Raw genomic sequence first — 19,378 nt, 5'->3', positions numbered from 1 at the left:
AGTTCTGTGGGCTTATGCTGGAATTGCTGTTGTCTTCAGTAGTGAAATACATTTATTATAAATATACATAATTATTCCTGAATTTTTAATGAGACCCCCAACTAAGGGGTCTCATTTAACATGACCTATAATATTAAAATACACTGGATGTTCTATTTTGAATAAAACCAACTCTGTTGGTTTGGCAACTTGTTGCTAACTCTTGTTGGCATCTCCCAGATGGCATCTCAAATGCCTGGAACTTAGGTACCCTATGTTTGGAAATTACACTGATTCAGATACTCATCTACTTTCATCATTGTGTGGTCAGCATATTTAAAATGAATTTAAATGGGAAAAGTTAAATAAGAAATCATTATGTAGACCTCAATAAAAATAAATTAAAAAAATAAATAAAAAAGGAAGCAAAGATTTCTAAGTAGCCTGACTTTTTCTGCGGTAGTACTGGGATTAACTAAAGCAAAACTTAGGTGTATTGGCTCTGACAGTAAGAATTGCATAGAATTATAGTGTGATTGTAACTGTGAGGATTTTATATAGATAGATAAATTTATATAACGAAAACACTTTAAAAAGAATCAAAATCTTTTCTTCTTCACAGAACAGAACTTAAGGAGCAAGAAAGTGTTAATAAACCATGCATTTAGCTACTTCTGTCCCTTCATATTTCATAAAGAAGTTGTTTTATTTAGGTTAAATCTATAGCAGAAGACTTTAGTATTTGGGAATGCTAGTGTACTGAAACAGCTGTCTCTGATAGCAAATTTACATGACCTGCAGATGGAGTTATTTCTTTTAAAGGGATACTGTATTTAAGATATAAATAGATTACTATAAAACAAATTTAGTATATATTTAGTACAAACTTATTGATAAGCTTCTGTACAATTTTTCTTCAAATGATATGAATCCTGTACATTTCTGTTTGGTAGGGTTTGAAAATTCTGAAATCTGTAGAACTTAGTGCTTTAAAATAATCATAAAAAAATAAATTTAATAGTTAAAGGAAAACAAAACTTTATTGTTAAAGAACTGTCTTGAAATAAGCCAAGAATGAACTTTGTTATGAAGAAAGAGTTAAAACGTCCATTCATATTGCATTCATATTCATATGCAGCATTCATATTTATTTTCTCGTACTGGCTGTGACATTATCTTTGAAAGTAAAAGAATGTGCCTAATTTCGTGGTTATAGCAAAACTTTTCAAGCCTAACTGGAAATAATTAATTTGAATGGTATCTGGGGTCATTTGGTTCTTTCAGTCAGGGGGTTCTGTTTCTGCTGTAAATTTTCTTTAGTAATTACAATTTTATTTCAAGTAGGTGAATCGTACTAAATACATCCTGATGCTTAAAAACAAAATTAAGAAAACTGAAAGAAATTTCATTGGAGTCATAAAGAACTTCTCCAGATTTCTGCTGTTGCACAATTATGTTTAATTTCTTCACAATTTCTGGATTTGCTTTCATTTTGTCTTGTTTGGTTATATCTACAATGGATTGTGTTCAGTAACTTGTAATCACCACATTTCATATGATCTGAAACTGGAACTGTAATCTTATGCTCATTAGAACTGTACTTTTCTATTATGGATGATTTGATTTATGGATTGAGTGGAAGCTAAATTTCCTTTTTTGTCTCTGAAAAGCTAAGAAAAAATAACAAAGGAAAAATGACTGAAGTTCTGGCCATCTTTTCTAAGCTTTTCAAGAGTACAATTTACCATAAATAAATTGTTAATTTACCATCAGTAAATGAAATATTATAGTAAAAGTGTGATCCTCCATTCTGAGGTAGTTTATAACCTAAAATTATTTAAAAAATAGCAGATTAGACACAGTCTTAGTCTGTGAAATGAAAAGACCAAGGCTTTATTTTTCTCATCATTGAGGTTATTTTGATTCCTTAATCAAAATAGATGATGCTCGATTTCTGCACAAGACAAAGGATGCTAACTTGTATTGAGAACAGCAAAATCCAGAAAGAACAGATAAATATTGTCTCTCTTAGAAAAGTTGCTGAGGTTTGTCTCTCACTTGGACTATTAAAAGCCAAACCTTGAATTATAATGCTTTGCAAGGAGTAGCAGAAGCAGTGTTCTCTACTGCTCTTTTTAACTAGTTGTTGTTTCACAAAACGGTTCCTTGTTCCTTTTCCAGATCTACAGTGACGATTACAATTCCTGTGTCTCGATTATAGAATTACATTGATTCATTGATTATAGAATTACAATTCATGTGTCTTGATTATAATCCTCTGAATTGCTAACTTGTCCTGAAAATTCATGGAAGATATACATCTTGAAAAAAATTATTTAGTTCAATAATTGAGAATTTGTGTGTATTTGAGTGTTTCCTATTACATTATATTCTTAGGCATCTATGTGTCTTGGGATTTTTTAAAAAACATCAGTAAAAGGAAAAAATATATTTTATCATACTTGAGTTCAAGGTTCCTCTGCCTGAACACAAAAGAAAAACATACAGAAGGAAGCCGTTTTCATAGTAACTGCAGCTACTAGTGTTCTGTTGCCTTCCTTGAAACAATCAAAATGCTTGTGCAGAATTTCTAAATCAGGAACTGCCATCTAAATAAGGCTTTAGTATTTCCCTACTCATTTTCAAGGTTCTTTATGTTTCCTTCAGGATGAGTGCAGGAGATGAATACAACAAAATAATGATTCTGACTAATTCTTAAATCTTCAGCATTTTACCTCTACCTCAATAGTTTACTGACAAAGAGGAATCAATCTCTTGTACCTTTTGGTGAACAGAGAAAATTCCATTTTAGTTTTGGGGATGGAAGTTTTACTCAGTGCTTACTATTCCCTACATCCCCTGAGTTGAAATAGGGATCCTGGTATTCAAGGAGATTATTTCTTTCAAGTAGAAAAACACTGAACTCTACAACAACAGCACTATATTATCCTACTGATGGCATATTGCAACATTTTCTGATTAATTAGCTGGAGAACAGTCCATATATGATGGTAATTATGTGCTTTAGCTGTGGGTCAGATGACTGTCAACAGCAGTTTAAACAAAAATGCCTATATATATGTTGCCTGCATGAATGGCAGAAGATACCTTAGTATCAGGTTGACTGCAATTAAATTGTAAGGGTGAAAAATCTGTTATTTGTTTTAAACATTTTTAATGGGTGGAAGAACCCACAGCAAGTAGACAGAAACTTTCTTACTCCAGTATGTACAAGGTGGACTTTGAATGCAGCTTTGGCATGGTATATATATACATATTTTTACAACTCTATTTGTAGCAAGAAGATTGACCTTATAGAAGCATTCTAGAATTCAGAGTGAATGATCATGATTTTATAGTGTTGCATTTCACCTCAAGTTGAAAGTCAGTAAATGCAAATATCAGCTACTACCATTAAAATTTCTGTAGTAAAAGTGAGTCCATTCCATTGCATGAGGAAGTTATTACTTCATGTACCTCTGTCATGGTGAGATGCTAATCATTTTCTTGATCATCTAAATACATGTTTGGCAGGCATTTTGTATGACAACACAAATGAAAGATGGAAGACCAGGTGATGATTTTTATTAGTGAGATGGTCCTCACATAACTTTGAAAAAAAGTGGACCACTAGATGTGCAGGATCATTTACTCCAGAAGAGGGCAGTAAGGGCTTTCAGGGAGACGACTAATTTCATAGCTCTATGCTTTATTATAGAGCATCCCCAAAGTTCTTTTGAAACTCTAAGTCTTAAAGATCAAAGATGGCAAAATCATGGATATCTTGGTAATATCAGCTTGGTGCAATCAACACTTGCAGCCGAAGTTGTCACTCTGCTTTTCATTTCTGCTTAATCAGTGAGAATAAAGGATCTTTCTCTAACTCATATTAACTTTCCTACATATTCATGTTGTGAAATTGAAAAGACAGTTCTGCATATATATGTGTTCTGTTTCAGATCAGAAAATAGTCTACAAAGTTCATGTATGCAGCAAAAATGTAAGCAGTTGTCTGTAATCTCATTGCAATATGTGTTTTCAGTTCATGAAAATCTCTACATTTTCAGTAAATTCTACATACCATTCATCTGCAAAAGAGCATACAGTTTTTTCTCTCATCTTATTGTAGTATCTAGAAGTCTTTACTGAGTTTATTTCTTAGTTACAAAGTCTGTCTCCACTGTCGTACCCTAATGCAATTCTTATTCTTTTTACATCTTGTTTTCTGGCTAGTATTAACATCACTTCATTCATTTAAGTCCACATTGCTCCTTAGAACAATCCAAAGTGTACAATTCAAGAATTCAGTCTTTGATATGTAGACTATGATTTTTTTTTCTTCTACAAGGAAAAAATATTATTTGAGTCACACCTTAGGTTCCTTCAGAAGTACCTTCAGATCTTTCTTTAAAGTAAATTTCTGATCAAATTGTCCTGTCTCACAAGTCTGATATTTATAAAGCAAAAACAGCCCTACACTTAAACATAATCTTGTGGTTCTTTCTTTTTCAGTAGAATCACGATAGTCAGCATATTACAAAGAAACAAAAGTATTAGAAACTTGGTTCAGAGGACTGGTTTAAAATTACTGGCTATATTTCATTCCTAAATGCAGTCAAACTTTATTGTGCTGGAGGAATGATCCTTTATGTGACTACAATTTAAACTAGGTCACATATTTATCAATGCTAGATTTCCACTCATCTCATTTATTATGATCTGATTTAATAAGATCAAACTGTGATATCTATATAGACTCTTCAAGCGTTGTTTCTTCAATTATAAGTACTTTTGGGATTACAAGAAGTGAAATACAAAATGAAGGGAATGCAAAGAAAAAATATCTTTCATTGCTAGAGGGGTATTTTAAGTGTCTTTGTCTGTTGACAATCCCTAAACCTCATGGTATTCCAGTGACAGAGAAAGGGGAAAATATTGCCATGTAATAAAATAAACATAGTCAACAAATGCTGATAAATAAAGCATTCCCCCCTTCTACATATGGACGCTTCTAGGTAGGGAGCATCTCAAACAAACAAAGAAACAACTCCAGGTGAAATGCCTGAGATGGTCAAATTTAAGGCCTCTTTTCTCTGTATTTTTTCATTTTCTTCATCATGTTTTTGCTTACAAGATTATGATACACCAAAATCTGCTAAGATGTTCTTCAAACCAAGTTAACTTGAGCCTTCATCTTTAAGGTTATGCCTTTTCTCCCTGTCAATTTTTAACCAAGTTCAACTGAGTGCAATTAATATGAAGTAATAGAGCTATTCCAGGAACTGCTACTGGGAATTGTACTTGGTACTGTCTCAGACCATTTCTTTTATGTCCCCCTACAGCTGTCCAGCATATGTGGGCTGTTACAGTCTCCTTATGTTGCCCTTCTTTTTGCTGCTTCTAATTCCAGCATCTTCTTTGCATGGTTATCCAAGGCAAAGATACAGTCTGTTTCACAGGAATAGAGAAATGTAGGGTTAATTCATACTATAAACATTTATTTGTCAACCAGGTTCATAATAACTTACTTCACAAAGTTCATTGTAATTATAGCTCAGTGTTATAAAGAATGTGTTCAACACAGAGTGTATAATGTCCAAAAATCTGCTGGCAATGGTACCTGGAAAGCTGTAAATAAAAGTGGCTCTTGTGGTTCCATCTGAAAACAGTATTTCTTTTTGCAAGAAACTGATCTTTTGTACTAGTGATTGCATGAAAAGTTAGATACAATTCTAACTGACTTAAATTCCATCCCACCTGAACTTCAAAATAATCTTGCTGGAGAAAGTTATATTTTTCCAATCTAACTTCATTATTGTGTTACCGAGCTCTTCAGTAATTACAATACAGTGTTATCTTTCAGTCTCATCTCAGGCTTAAATGAATTATCTGACTAAACCCTCTTAGCAGATGTTAGTTTGAAGCTGCTTTCCAAACATACTGTCTTCTATATCACTAACTATGTGGATATTCTGATTGCTAAATTGGTACTAAACTAATATGAAAATAAAAGAATTTCAAGAAGACTTATTGAAGGTAAAAAAAAAAAAAAAAAAACAACCAACAAAACAAAACAAAAAAAACCCTGCAGATGGGACCTCTAAGTCCTGCTGTCAGAAATAGCATTGGATGTCTTAATAAAATAAGAAGTGACATGAACAGCTTATCTCTATTCAAATCAACTTCTGAACCATCTGACCCCACGTGGATAAGCATGCACGGAGCAATGTGTACCTGACTTTTTTTCAAATGACTGTTCTTTAGAGGATTTATTCCTTTCCCCCATGTTTGCTTTCTCTGAATAGGGCTAATTAGCAATTAAATATTGACAATAAGGGAAACAATACCCATATAATAAGTGGAATGCAGTTACTAATTGTGGAAACCTAAGTACTTGGGCCTCAATCTGGCAAGCAGTGAGGTAGGAAACAGAGCAATGCTATGATGATGCTGGCAATGAGAATTTCTTAGAGACTATCTTAAAATAGGGGAATAATTCCCTCAGGATCCCTATGAACACTAACTAGCTTACAGGTGGTTTCAGGTCACTTCTTTGACTCTGTTTTTCCCTTAAAGTAAAATCATAAAGTAACGTATGCTTGCTACATGTCTATTTGCACTATTAAAAATCTGTTACATAGCATTGAGTTGTACATATCCCCTTTTCTTTGTAAGATGACAGAACAGAAACGTAACAGTGGATCATCATACTATAAAATGTTTTTTTTTTTGTTTGTTTGTTTTTTTTTCTGAAAGTACATTGACTATTACAACAGTAAACATATATAAAAAAAAAAAAAAAGTTTTAAAGAGTTCATTTGGAGCTTCTTCTTCTCCCTTCCAGAATGTTTCTATCTTACAGCAAGTTTTCTGTTCAACATCTGTATTTCTGAGGCCTATATGAGATGATTAGAATGGAAGGAACTGGCAAAAAAGTGCCTTTAAAAATAATAATTTTTAGTCCTCTGAGCATACATAGTGAGTTGCAGTTAAGAAAATAATAATAATAATAATAATAACAATAATAATAATAATAAACAAAGGTTTACCAGTATTTCTGTAGTGTATACCAACCAGTAAGGTAAAGCTTTTATTTGTTTTCTCTTATCCTAAGTCCATAAGAGAAAGACAATTTCTGTTTCTCTTTCTTACCGCCTGTGTGTATAACTCAATATGATTGTGATTTTTAAATTTTAGTATGAAACAGAAGCAGTTAAAAATAAAATCTACAAGTCTCACACAACTTAACTTAATTCAAACATAATTGGAATTTTAAAGTTGATTATCAATATCTATCGAGAGTATTTTTGATCTTAAGACATGTAGATGTCTGCTAGGTGAAAAGTTTGGAGCAAATTTGCATTTTGGTTGTTACTCTTAATCTGTTTTTGTTTGTTTGTTTGTTTGTTTGTTTGTTTCCAGCAGCAACCTACTCATTCAGTTTAGATGATAACAAACTAATTGTTCTAAAAATCTGTAGCTCTCTCTATATATTTTGTTCCTTTTGAGTTTGTTGCATACATGAAATGTAGGTAATAGTGAACTTTTCTATGTATTACCTGTAAGTGGAGCTGGTTCAGTAATCAAAAAAATAAGTTAAATTCTAATCTTTTCATTTGTTCAGTAATCAGAAAAAGAAGTTAAATTCTAATATTTTCATTGGTGTAACTTGATTAGATTTTAGTGCAATTTGAGAGGAATCTCAAGTCTGTATGCAACTGCTTATACGTAATTTTTGATACGATGCAAGAGGGGAGATACATGGTGATTGCTTAATCAATTTAAATTTTAATCTGAAAAGTATGCTAAAAGTATGCTTTACATCATAAATAAAATGTGTACTATTGTGTCTGTGGAGTGCCTTTCAAGGAAAAAAAAAAAAAAAGTTAAGCTACTAAGTTAAATAGACTCATTAAGTTCACTCATTAAGTATGCAGATGACACCAAGTTGGGTAGGAGAGTTCATCTGCTTGAAGGTAAGAAGGTTCTACTGAGAGATCCAGATAGGCTGGATGGATGGACCAAGGGCAACTGTATGATGTTCAACAAGGCTAAGTGCTGGGTCTTGCACCTGGGACAAAACAACCCCATGCAACGCTACAGGCTGGGGGATGGAAAGCTGTCCAGTGGAAAGGGACCTGGAGGTATTGGTCAATAGCCAGCTGAATATGAGCCAGCAGTGTGCTCAGGTTGCCAAGAAGGCCAACAGCGTCCTATCAGAAATAGTGTGGCTAGCATGACTAGGCAGGTAATTGTCCCCTTGTATTCAGCTCTGGTGGGGCTGCATCTTGAACACTGTGTTCAGTTTTGGGCCCCTCACTACAAAGACATTGAGGTGCTGGAGTGTGTCCAAAGAAGGGCAACAAAACTGGCAAAAGGTCTATAACACAAGTCTTATGAGGAGCAGTTGAGGGAACTGGGGTTATTTAGCCTAGAGAAAAGGAGGCTTAGGGGAGATTTCATTGCTCTCTGTAACTACCTCAAAGGAGGTTGTAGCAGGGTGGCAGTCAGTCTCTTCTCCCAAACAACAAGTGATAGAACAAGAGGAAATGGCCTCAAGTTGTGCTGGGGAGGTCTAGGCTGGATATTAGGGAAAAAAAAATCACTGAAAGGGTTGTGAAGCATTGGAACAGACTACCCAGGGAAGTAGTTGAGTCATCATCCATGAAGGTCTTCAGAAGATGTGTAGATGTGGAGCTTAGGGACATGGTTTAGTGGTGGACTTGACAGTGCTAGGTTAACGGTTGTACTTGATGATCTTGGAGGTCTTTTATAACCTGAATGATTCTATGATTCTATACACCATTTTCTGCTTATCCTTCCTTGCTATCCAGTAGTAATGCTACTATTATTTGCTGTAATAAATCTCTCTTTTTATGTTATTTTACAACATAAACAATATTGTTGTTTTATTTTAGTGGGAAAGCAAACCTTCTATACCCTTGGTGAATATCTAAGAAATAGGGCAGAGTCAGTTTCACTCATTAATTCACTACTTAACTATGTATTTCATAACCAGTTCTAGTTGAACATGTAAAAGAGACACATATGAGAGTATTATGGAGTTGGTAGTATTGTTGCAGAAAATGAAAGTTTGGTGTCATTTACTGAAAGATAAAATTGAATCCAGATTTCCCTCATTCTGGAATAGCTACTATGCTTTTAAGTGGAGACGACAACATGCATTCCAGAATTTTGAACGAAGCATCGAAAATCAATTTTTCAGCAGAAACTGGTTGATAAATCAGAGCCACTTCTGACTGATTTCAGAATGAATGAATAGATCTTTCTGTAAACCTGGGTGAAATATTTTCATCTAACTTTGTTGTAGTTGTTTTGTTTTCAAATTCAAAAATGTACTGACAAATTTGAAAAATTTTAAAAATATGCCTCACTCTCAGGAGAACTGTACGTTTCTACACTTTGGTAGAAATAAATAATTGCATAAATTCAGGATAAAAATTGTGGCCTGGACAGTAGCTCTTTAGAAAAGAATCTGAGGGGTCATAACTTGTAAGTTAATCACATCAAGTCTTGCTAATTAAAGTTATCAAGGGGTTTATTTGAAAATACATAAACTAGTATAAATTATGGACTTTGTCATGTAAGTTCTGTTTATGAATGTTTGTTTTGTATTTCAAGTCATAATGTAGTTCTAATTGTAGGGTTGTATTAATTCAAAGTGGTTATTTATTTATTTATTTTTAATTGTTGCATAGTAAGAGACTTGTTATCTTCTTAGAAGTACACAGAGGGTACTGTTCTCTGAGAGTTTTGACTTGGTCAGGTGAGGATAGGGATAAATGGTGAAGTGTGGGGAAGACACAAAGCCATACTCTGAAAAATCTACAAAAACTGCCAGAGACCAAATTGAATACATTCTCAAAAGTTTAATAAAAACAAAAAGACATAAAATAAAAGCATTATAAAGATTGGCCTGTGTAACAGTAAAATTTTATCTACCCTGTATTATGTTTGACAATAACCAAATGCCTTGGGAAACGCATAATTGAAAAAAAGATTCATAGTGACACTTCTTCACAATGTTGTTACACCCTTCAACTGTTTGCAGGCCAAGGGCCTCATAAGCAGTAGATGTTTCCTATGTATTAAGTACCCTTAGCAGATTTATGTTCTGTGGATTTTTCCATTCTCCTTTGACCCAATGTATAAGTTTTGTGTCCACAAGATGTTATTGCAAGGAGTTCCACATTAAACTAAGCATCTAGTCCCCATAAGGCATTTTCCCCTTTTAATTACAATCACTTAAAATCAAGAAAACTGAAGATTAGTCCACTGCTGATGTTATATAGCTTTCATTTGTGTGACTTGGACCTGAAAGACTATGACACCAGCTGATGGCCATTTTCTGCATGTCCGCTGCACCATTCATAGAACTAAGATTTGTAATTCATAGAATTAAAATTCTTAATTCCTGCAACATAGAATAATTTTCTTCTGGATCATAGCTTTTTTTTTTTTTTTTCTTCTAGTTAGAGATACTATTTTACTCATATCAAGAAAAGTCCTTTGTAAAATCATTTGAAAGAAAAGTCTTATTCTCACTTTTGCTGATGTTTGCTTATTAGACTTCTATATTTGTGTAGAGCTTATAAGTAATTATTTACTGTTTGTAAATTTACAAAAATGAAAGAATTGAGCACATAGTCTGTAGAGGCATTATTTATGTATCTTGTTTCTTTGTATTTATCATGATGAAGTATGCTATTAAGAAAAAACTCTAGGTCCATCTTGTATAAATCATAAAGTAGAATATTATCCATCTCCCAAGGATGTTATTTTTAAAAGATATTTTAAAAGAATGTCAGTGATCATAGGTATCTCTGGCAGGATTCTCTGTAGTCCTCCCTCCCCAGCATCCATATTGGCACCAGTGTTAACAAACAAATCAAACAGAGTTCTGCATAATCTTACCAAGGAGCTTGTTACTGTTGTTGACATTTGTAATGCTAGCTGTAGTATTTATTTATTTTTAAAAATGCACTTAGTGACTTGTAGCTTTGATAATAAGATCCATGATCCTAAGATCAGTCAGGCTTTAAGTGGCTTGACTTTATGTGTAGAGAAGTATGTCTTTGCACAATTGCATTTGGGATCTTAATTTGTTAAGAGAAAACCTCCATGCAACCTCTAGCTATATGTGAAAACCCAAACAAGTACCAATAAATAAATAAATAAATAAATGTAGCATTTTTAGTACCACTCTAATTAAAATTTAGTTTAGTTTTAATTCAATGTAGTTGTATTCTCTTGTGCCCACTATATTTGATTTTTTTATTCATGTTTTTCTGTTTTTGCTTTCCCTTCCTAAGTGATGTACTCCCTTTCAGAGCTTACTGTATTTAATAAATCTCACGGGTAAAAAAAAAAAATAATAATAAAAAAAAATATCGCTAGTCTGTGGAACTTAGAGTAGCCCTGATCTGCCTAGATATGCGTGTATGTGTTGTGGCTTGAAAAATAACTAGTCCTAACCTGATCTGTTGAGTCTTCATGCTTTTTTGCTATATAAAAAAAAAGGTTAAATTAATCTACTTTATAGTGAGAAACAGCTATCTCCTACTGTTCCTTACCACCCATGTAGGAGTGCTAAGAATATACTCATGGCCTATGAGAGTTACTACAGAGTTACTACAAGAACACTGATGTTCAAGTAACTTGTTGCCCAATACCATATATCTAAACGGTGAAAAATGGTGAGGCAATATCACCCAATCTCAATTAAAGATAAGGTGAGCAGCACTATGGGGCTAAGTGCCTTGCATAATTTTTTAAGAAAATTTTTTGAAAAGACCTTTTTTGAGTTCCAATCAAGTGTCATAATCAGACATGTTTATTTCAGGAAATAATCAAATATTATTTCAGGAAATTCTGAACTCTTACATATTCTTTCCCTCAAAAACAGTCTTCCACAGTATAGCAGCAACTGGTACATCCCTATAGCAACCGTAGCCATGGGGAATTTTTTTTTCTCTAGCAGCTAAAGCAAACCACTATCAAAAAATGTAGTACATACAATAATATCCAAGCAAGAATATTATATGACAGTGGTTACTTGGAATCTTGATCAAGTATACACACTTACTGTGTATTTTAGATCTTCAGTTTTTTTAAGGACATAAGGACATAAGTTTTATAATGTCATGTATTTTGGTCTAGACTACACTTTCTTTATTACTCCATGGGTGACATTGGATTGCACTACATAAGTAATCAACATAATTAGAAAGTATAATATAGTTGTTTCCTTTATTCACCTTCTGTTATTTAAATAATCACAGGTGATTATTCCTTGAATCATTTTATAATTTCTCATTATAGATACATATTGTGTTATGTTTTACTAATGGGAATTTATTTCCTTTTTTGGGAGCTATGTACACACTCTTGTTAGGACTTATAAACAAGCTTGCTTATTTTATGAGCTTTCCTTCCTATCTTTTCTTTTGTGTCACAACCACAAAGACCACTTATGCTACTAAAAAACATATTCATATATTGATACTCAGCTACAGTAATTTCAACCAAAGAAATCCATCAATCTGCATATAAATTAGCTCCACTTCAACAACACAGAAAATATGTCTTGTACATTTAGCATCTTATGTGTAAGCGAATTAAACTTAAACAAATAATTACCAAGTACTGTAATTAAAAAATAGTAATAAGAAAAAATATGGAAAATGGTAAAAGAATATTAACTATATTGTACATCTATCAGTCTTTCTAGTCCTACATCTGATAACCCAAGGATAATGACAGTGTTGGTACAGGAAAAAATATATTTTTGTGTTTCTGAGCAAATAAATGTTCATCTAATAGAAATTTGTTCCTTAGCATTCATTATACCCTTCATTTAGTCCATGAAAACTTGTGATGTAAGCCTGAAATAAACTAAACATATGGCAGTAGGTCCAGTGGTTGTCTTAAGTAAATGTCAGTGATATGATTATGCTAACATCTGGTGGGAAATTTAGAAGTATTTTTTATTCCCACTCAGGAATACTGTTGCCTGTCAAAACCATGTGAGAAAAGAAGAAAAATGAAGTAGGTCAAAATAAGAGAAGAGAAGAAAGATGAAGCAAATAATCAGCAGCTCAGTGGTTAGGATATTCATCTATGGTATAAAATCCTAGTTTCAAGTACACAAGCCGAGCAGAAATTTAAGCCTCTGTTTTCCACGTCACCAGCTGAATACCCCATGCTCCTGGTCTTGTAGTTTCATATGTTCTCTAGTTTAATCCACTCTTTTCAGGAACATAGAATCACAGAACTGGACATGGTAATTCAGGTGTGGAGCCTCACCAATGCTGAGTAGAGAGGAAGGATCACATCTCTTGACCTGTTGGCAATACTTTGCCTAACACAGCCTAGCTATGATGAGATGAATTATAAGAATGATAAGAATTTCTTATTTATCATTCTATGATAAGAATAGTAAGGCTATTAGCCTTACTAGTGGCAGGGGCACATTCTCATGTTCACCAGGTGTCCACAAGGACTCTTAGGTCCTTTTCTCCAGAGTTGCTTTCCAGCTGGATGGCCCCCACCATATCCCGGTGCCTGGGGTTGTTCCTCCCCAGGTGCAGGATTCTTTGCTTCTCCTTGCTGAACTTTATGAGATTCTTGTCAGCCCACCTCTCCAGTCTGTCGAGGTCCCTGTGGGTGGCAGCACAGCCCTCTGATGAGGCAGCCTCTCCCCCCCAGCTTCATGTGGTCTGTGAATTTACTGAGGGTGCACTCTACCCCACTGTGAGATCGTTAATGAATGTGATAAACGGGGCTGGATTCAGTATTGACCCCTGGGGTATTCCATTCATTACTCGCCTCCAAATAGACATTGCACCACTGACCACTAACTTTTGGGCCTGCCAATCAGACAGTTCTTGATCTATCTCACTCTCTGCTCATCCAGCCCATACCTGAACAGATTCTCTGTGAGAATCTTTTGGGGAACAATGTCAAAGGCCTTACTGAGTCCAGGAAGACAACATGGACTGCTCTCCCCTCATCCATCTGGCTGGTGATTTCGTTATAGATGCTTATTGGGTTGGTTGGCATGACTTACATTGGTGAATCCATTCTAACTGTTGAGAAACCTTTCAGTAGTTACATAGACTATGTAATTCTTTGAATTCACTGTGTAGACCCAAATTTGCAAATATATTTTGAAAAATAAAATGTTTGGTAAGATATCTGTGGTTATAATTATCTTCAGAATATGTAATAGAATACTTGATAGTGAAAATCTTTTCAATTCAGTAAGAAATGTGTTCAGAAAGCAAATTACCAGTTAAAATTCTCTAGGAGCCTGATCTAAAGCTTATTGGTAAGAGTGGAAATATTCATACCAAGTTTAGCAGATTTTAGATATAATCAAACTCCAATACATTAAAAATTACCAGTGTGGAACCTTTTTCTTTCTAATAACACCAGAGGCAAATACATTAGTTCAAAACCAGTGGGATATAATTCTGAACTAAATCTATAATTCTAAACTAGAATATGTGCATGATAGGTCAGAACAGTGATTTAAAATGGATTTGAGTTGCATTGGCACACTTAACTGGGATTATTCTGTGTTTTAAAAAAGCATTTAAATCTGCATGCTTCCTGTGTTTTTAGGGCTAGAGATCAAATTGGGGCATTTTAGCACAGTACATCACTTATTTCTGTTTCAGATTCTAAAAATTGCTTTGAAGTGTATGCCAGAAGCAAAATTATTTCTACCCATAGATGAAATAACTCATTCTCTGGCTTCTTTGTGAAGTCAATCTCTGCTTGTGAAAAATACACTTTTAAAAACCAGAATAATACGAAATTCCTAATTTTAAGGTTAGCACTTAGAACTCAGAAAATGTTATGGGCTAAATTATGGCACAGAGTCACAATCTCTTCTGAATAAGGTGCATTAAAGATGATCTGTGTTGGGTGTTGGTTGGGTAGAATCTGCTCTAGGAAAGAAGAGGGTCTGTTGTTATTATGCCACGTATATTATGCATGAAAGAAGTTTCTGTGACTCCTGCTGGATAGGTAGCTGTTAGGTAAGCACAAAGGTGCTTGAAAAACTTACTCTATTTCCTTTTTTTTTTTTTTTTTTTTTTTTTTTTTTTTTTTTTTTTATCTTTTAAGAGCATGAGTTTGTGCAAAATACTTTGAGCCTTAACAGAGGCTATTATCTTGCCTGGTATTGTCATATACGTAATGTATAATGTGACAAAAGAAAACAGGATTGGTTTATTTCTTCAGTTGCTAGCATGAAAATTTTTCAGGGAGAGTTGCTGTCTGCTGTTCTTGAACAGCTGTCTTGCTAGTTGGTGCAAGGTCTTGTGGCAGGCTTTCACACATGCACAGAAGATCAGGAACAGTATGCAGTCTGGCCCTGTGTAGATTCAGAGCAGTATATAAATAGAAAATGAAAAATTATGTTGTGTTTGAAAGAGACATTTAGTTTAGACCATCACAGCTACAGTCACATTGTTACTATCTAGTTTTCAGAACATTTTATTACCCACTTCCTGTAAAATTATGAATTTTGGAATATTATGAGATCATTGCATTGAAGCGTCTTCTCTGTTGCTGAGGCCTTCAGGGTCAGTTATGTCTTCCTATATTAGTAAGGATTATAAGGAAATTTATAAGGACATTTCACATAACGTGAAGGCAGAACATGGTATCACTAAGGAGGGGACCTCTGGATCATGTTGGAGACAGTTCTAGGATTTTCCAGGATACCAAAAGTGTTTCATCAGTAGCTAAAGTGTATCTTTGAAGCTATTTATTTTGCCACCTTTCTATTCTCAGACTTCCCAGATTTAGTACAAATATCACAGTGCCTTCCTAGTTTGAAGTTGGGAAGATGCATTACCTTTTAATGACCTATCACTGGAGCTTTTGTCTGCATAAACTAGCAGTGATTTTTGACTGATGGTATAAAAGCTAAAGTGCAGTTGAAAATAAACATCTTAAACATAGGAAAATTAATCTGACGTGCTTTTCTGAGCATCCAGATTTCTGGAATGAATAAAAGGGATGCACTGCTACATACTAATACCATGTTTGGGAGAGTAATAGGATAGAATATGCTTATCCAAAACGTGAAAGGTGTTTGCAATATTTAATATGTGCAGTAATATTTGGGAAATGAAAGTATATAGGATAGTTTCTTATGGGATTATCTTTTAGTGAGTTTGCTTCTGTCTGGAACCAGATTGGAACTGGAAATGCACAGTAAATGTGCGGGCTGTCTTGAAAAGTGTGGTTAACAATAGAAGTGTACCTTTCAGATGAGGAATTTATTAAAGCTGTTGTAAGCTTCAAATTCTGAATAAGCAAAACAGACACAAAAGTTATACCAATTATGGTTTAAGTGTGATTCTGCATTTTTTTTTTTTTTAACTGCATAGCATATCGGAATTATAGATTTGTTATAAAGAAAGATTTGGTGAAAACTGTGCTGCTCTGATATTTTGCAAAGAGTTACTGAAAATAAGTTAAGTGTGAAGCATTTCCCAGATGGCAAAAATTCACTCCAAGGAATTTAAATTGATACTCAAAATGTTGCTGTGTTCATGAAGCTTTTTTTGCATCTTTAAAAAGAAAATTGCAATGTACTGTAATCACTGCCAATTGTACTGTAATTTATTACAGGGAAGATTAAATGAACACAAAAATTGCAGGTGGAAATTTGATTTTTCCCTGCATTAAAAACTTGCAGTATAATATCCTCATCTTTCAAGTTTTGACCTATTTTTGCTACATTATCATGAAACTGAGCTTTCTTCAGGGAAATATCAGTAAAACATTATTCCCTTCTGAAGCAACTGTCATTGTTAATTTAGTTTCAGAGACATTTCCTTCAGTGTAAGCAGTTCTTGTAGTCTATTGATGTAAGTATTAGTTTCCAAATATATATATATATATATATATTCTTAATCAAAGGATTTGTTATTGGGTTTGAAATATCTGAGTCAGTTTGAGATAACAATTTAATATAAATCTTCTTCAAATTTCTTAACACTGCAATAGACTCATCAGTGTAAATTGTTTTGCTGTCTATAGTACACAATTGTGGGTTACCACTGGACTTTTTTTTTTTCAAAATTTGCATAATATTTTGTTATCTAACATTTGAAATGTGCTTTATGCCAATTGTGAGTCAATGCAAGTAATGCTCAGTTGATTAAACAACAGAAACATACTGATTTAGATTGGTGTTATCAGTGAAATAATCAAAATTAATTCATATAATAAATGGCACACTCTTTGTCAAATGTGACTTACATTGAAAAAAGAAAAAAAAAGTATTTTCATAATTAAAGTATCTATAAACTCTATGGGGAGGAAGATTCTTCTAAGTTAAACAAATGCTCATGCATGCCCCTGCATAGACATGCTCTGTTTTCCCAGGATTTCCAACATGGAAATTTAATGTTTGATGAACAATAAAGAGTGAAAGGACTTCAGCTGTGACTGATCCTATTTATCTCCTTGCTCATGCATCATTCAAAAGCTGATTACAGTTTCACCCATATAAATCATAATAGTTTGTCTATTTAAAATAGTAAGCAAGGGAAGTAAATTTTTTAATTTCTATGGGGAAAAAAAAAAAAAAAAAGTAATGTTGCTCATACTCTGATGAATAGTTTCCATTGTGTTCTTCAGAGGTAGCTGCCTGATAGGAGTAGTTAAAATGTGTTCATGATATTTGATCAAAGTAGTTGAAGTCTGTGCTTCTAATTATTAATTTATTCCTGTGCATTTCAAAAGGTGTATTATTGCATCCTTTTCTGTGTACAGCACTGTGAAAGCAAGCAATGTAAGGCTCTAAGTTTGATTTGGGGAAACAAAGGTGCTGTTATGAGTTCCTAGGTTCCTGTTTGTTTTTTTTTTTGTTTTATTTATTTATTTATTTACTTACTTATTTATTTTAAGACTGAAGGAAAACCTAAACTAAAGGAAATATGGAGATGACTAGAATTCATTTTATAAGGCAGCCAAAGCTAATGTTCTCACAGCATCAATATTTTAAAATTAAAATAAATTAATTAATAAATAAATAAAGGCATAGTCATTTTTATTTCTCTTAAAAGCTAAAATATGTATCCAGAATTCTTGAGTATTTACATCAAATTAAGATAGGTGGAAGGGCATATATCCAGCAGTACAGGAATGTTTGACCGTAGGCTATGACACAGCAGAAAACTAAAAATTGTTTTCTATTTACAGAGACATAAACTCATGTCTACGTTAAGTATAAAAATATGCAGCCCCTTTAATAGATGACATATTTATTATCAGATTTATTAGTAGAAATTATACAGAAAAACAGTATTTTAGGCATATCACTGGGTTAAATGCAAAGTCCTACCATTTTACAGTTAAACTAAACTATGTAAAGAAGAACATTTAGCAGCTTCACTATTTACTTTCATATTTGCCTCATTGCTATGATTAAGATTATTCTTCTATATCTGATATACTGAAAGTAACTTATTCTAAAATGTAGTTGCTGGGCATTAATCACTGTTTTCCTAACATTTTTATTACTGGCCTTCTGTTGTTTAAATGGAGACCATCACTTTGTAAAAGACAAAGAATGACCACTCATCTGCTATTTTTCAAATTCAATAGAATATGCTTAATATGGAGCTCTTGGCTATGAACCAACCCATTTCAGCTCTTTATTTGTTTGTGTTGTTCTTCTAGTGTAGCATATCCCAATTACCTTCTGTGTCAAATGATATTCAGTTCTTTAAATGAAAACCAGGAAGGCTATCTGGAGGATGACTACTAAAATTAAAACTAACTTTACTGTAAATAGTATTCTTAAATTATTGTGGGGGAGGTAATATTAATGCTACAATTTATATTCTTTATTCCATTATTATTACATATTTAGAAAGTATAGATTACTGGATTTTTTTTTCTGAGATGTCACCAGAACCCCATCAGCAAAATCAAAGGTGGTGCTATGACCACCTTGATTTGGTACAACAGTACCAAATTTAGATTGCAATGACTTTACAAAACCTATGCTCTGTTCTTTGGGACATCAGCTGGGTCATTCAGCTCAAGAAGCTCAAAAACTTATCCATTACATCTTACCAATATAAAACTTCCTCTGAAGTTGGTAAGAATCATAGAATCACAGAATCATTTAGGTTGGAGAAGACCTCTGAGATCATCTGGTCTGACCTTTAAGAGAATTGCTTCTATAATTCTTGCATGTACCTATTACAGAAATTAATCCAAAACATTTTAATGCTTCACTTATTAATAGGCTGATATCAGTGAGTATTTTTGGTTGAATGAGTTTAAAATTCAGCTTTCCTAATCTTTCAATGCATTTTGGAAAGAATGAAAGTTGTTGATATCA

General features: G+C 33.5%; 1 protein-coding gene across 6 annotated transcripts in view; it reads left to right on the top strand.

Moving 5' to 3' along the window:
- ANKS1B (ankyrin repeat and sterile alpha motif domain containing 1B) overlaps positions 1 to 19,378 on the top strand; it is a 435,613-nt gene that overhangs the window by 168,476 nt on the left and 247,759 nt on the right. The window lies entirely within an intron of this gene.

Source organism: Aythya ferina (genome assembly GCF_964211825.1).
Source record: "Aythya ferina genome assembly, chromosome: 1".
Classification (NCBI taxonomy): domain Eukaryota; kingdom Metazoa; phylum Chordata; class Aves; order Anseriformes; family Anatidae; genus Aythya; species Aythya ferina.
Note: the sequence above shows the minus strand (reverse complement) of the source record. Positions and strands in the feature narration are given on the sequence as shown.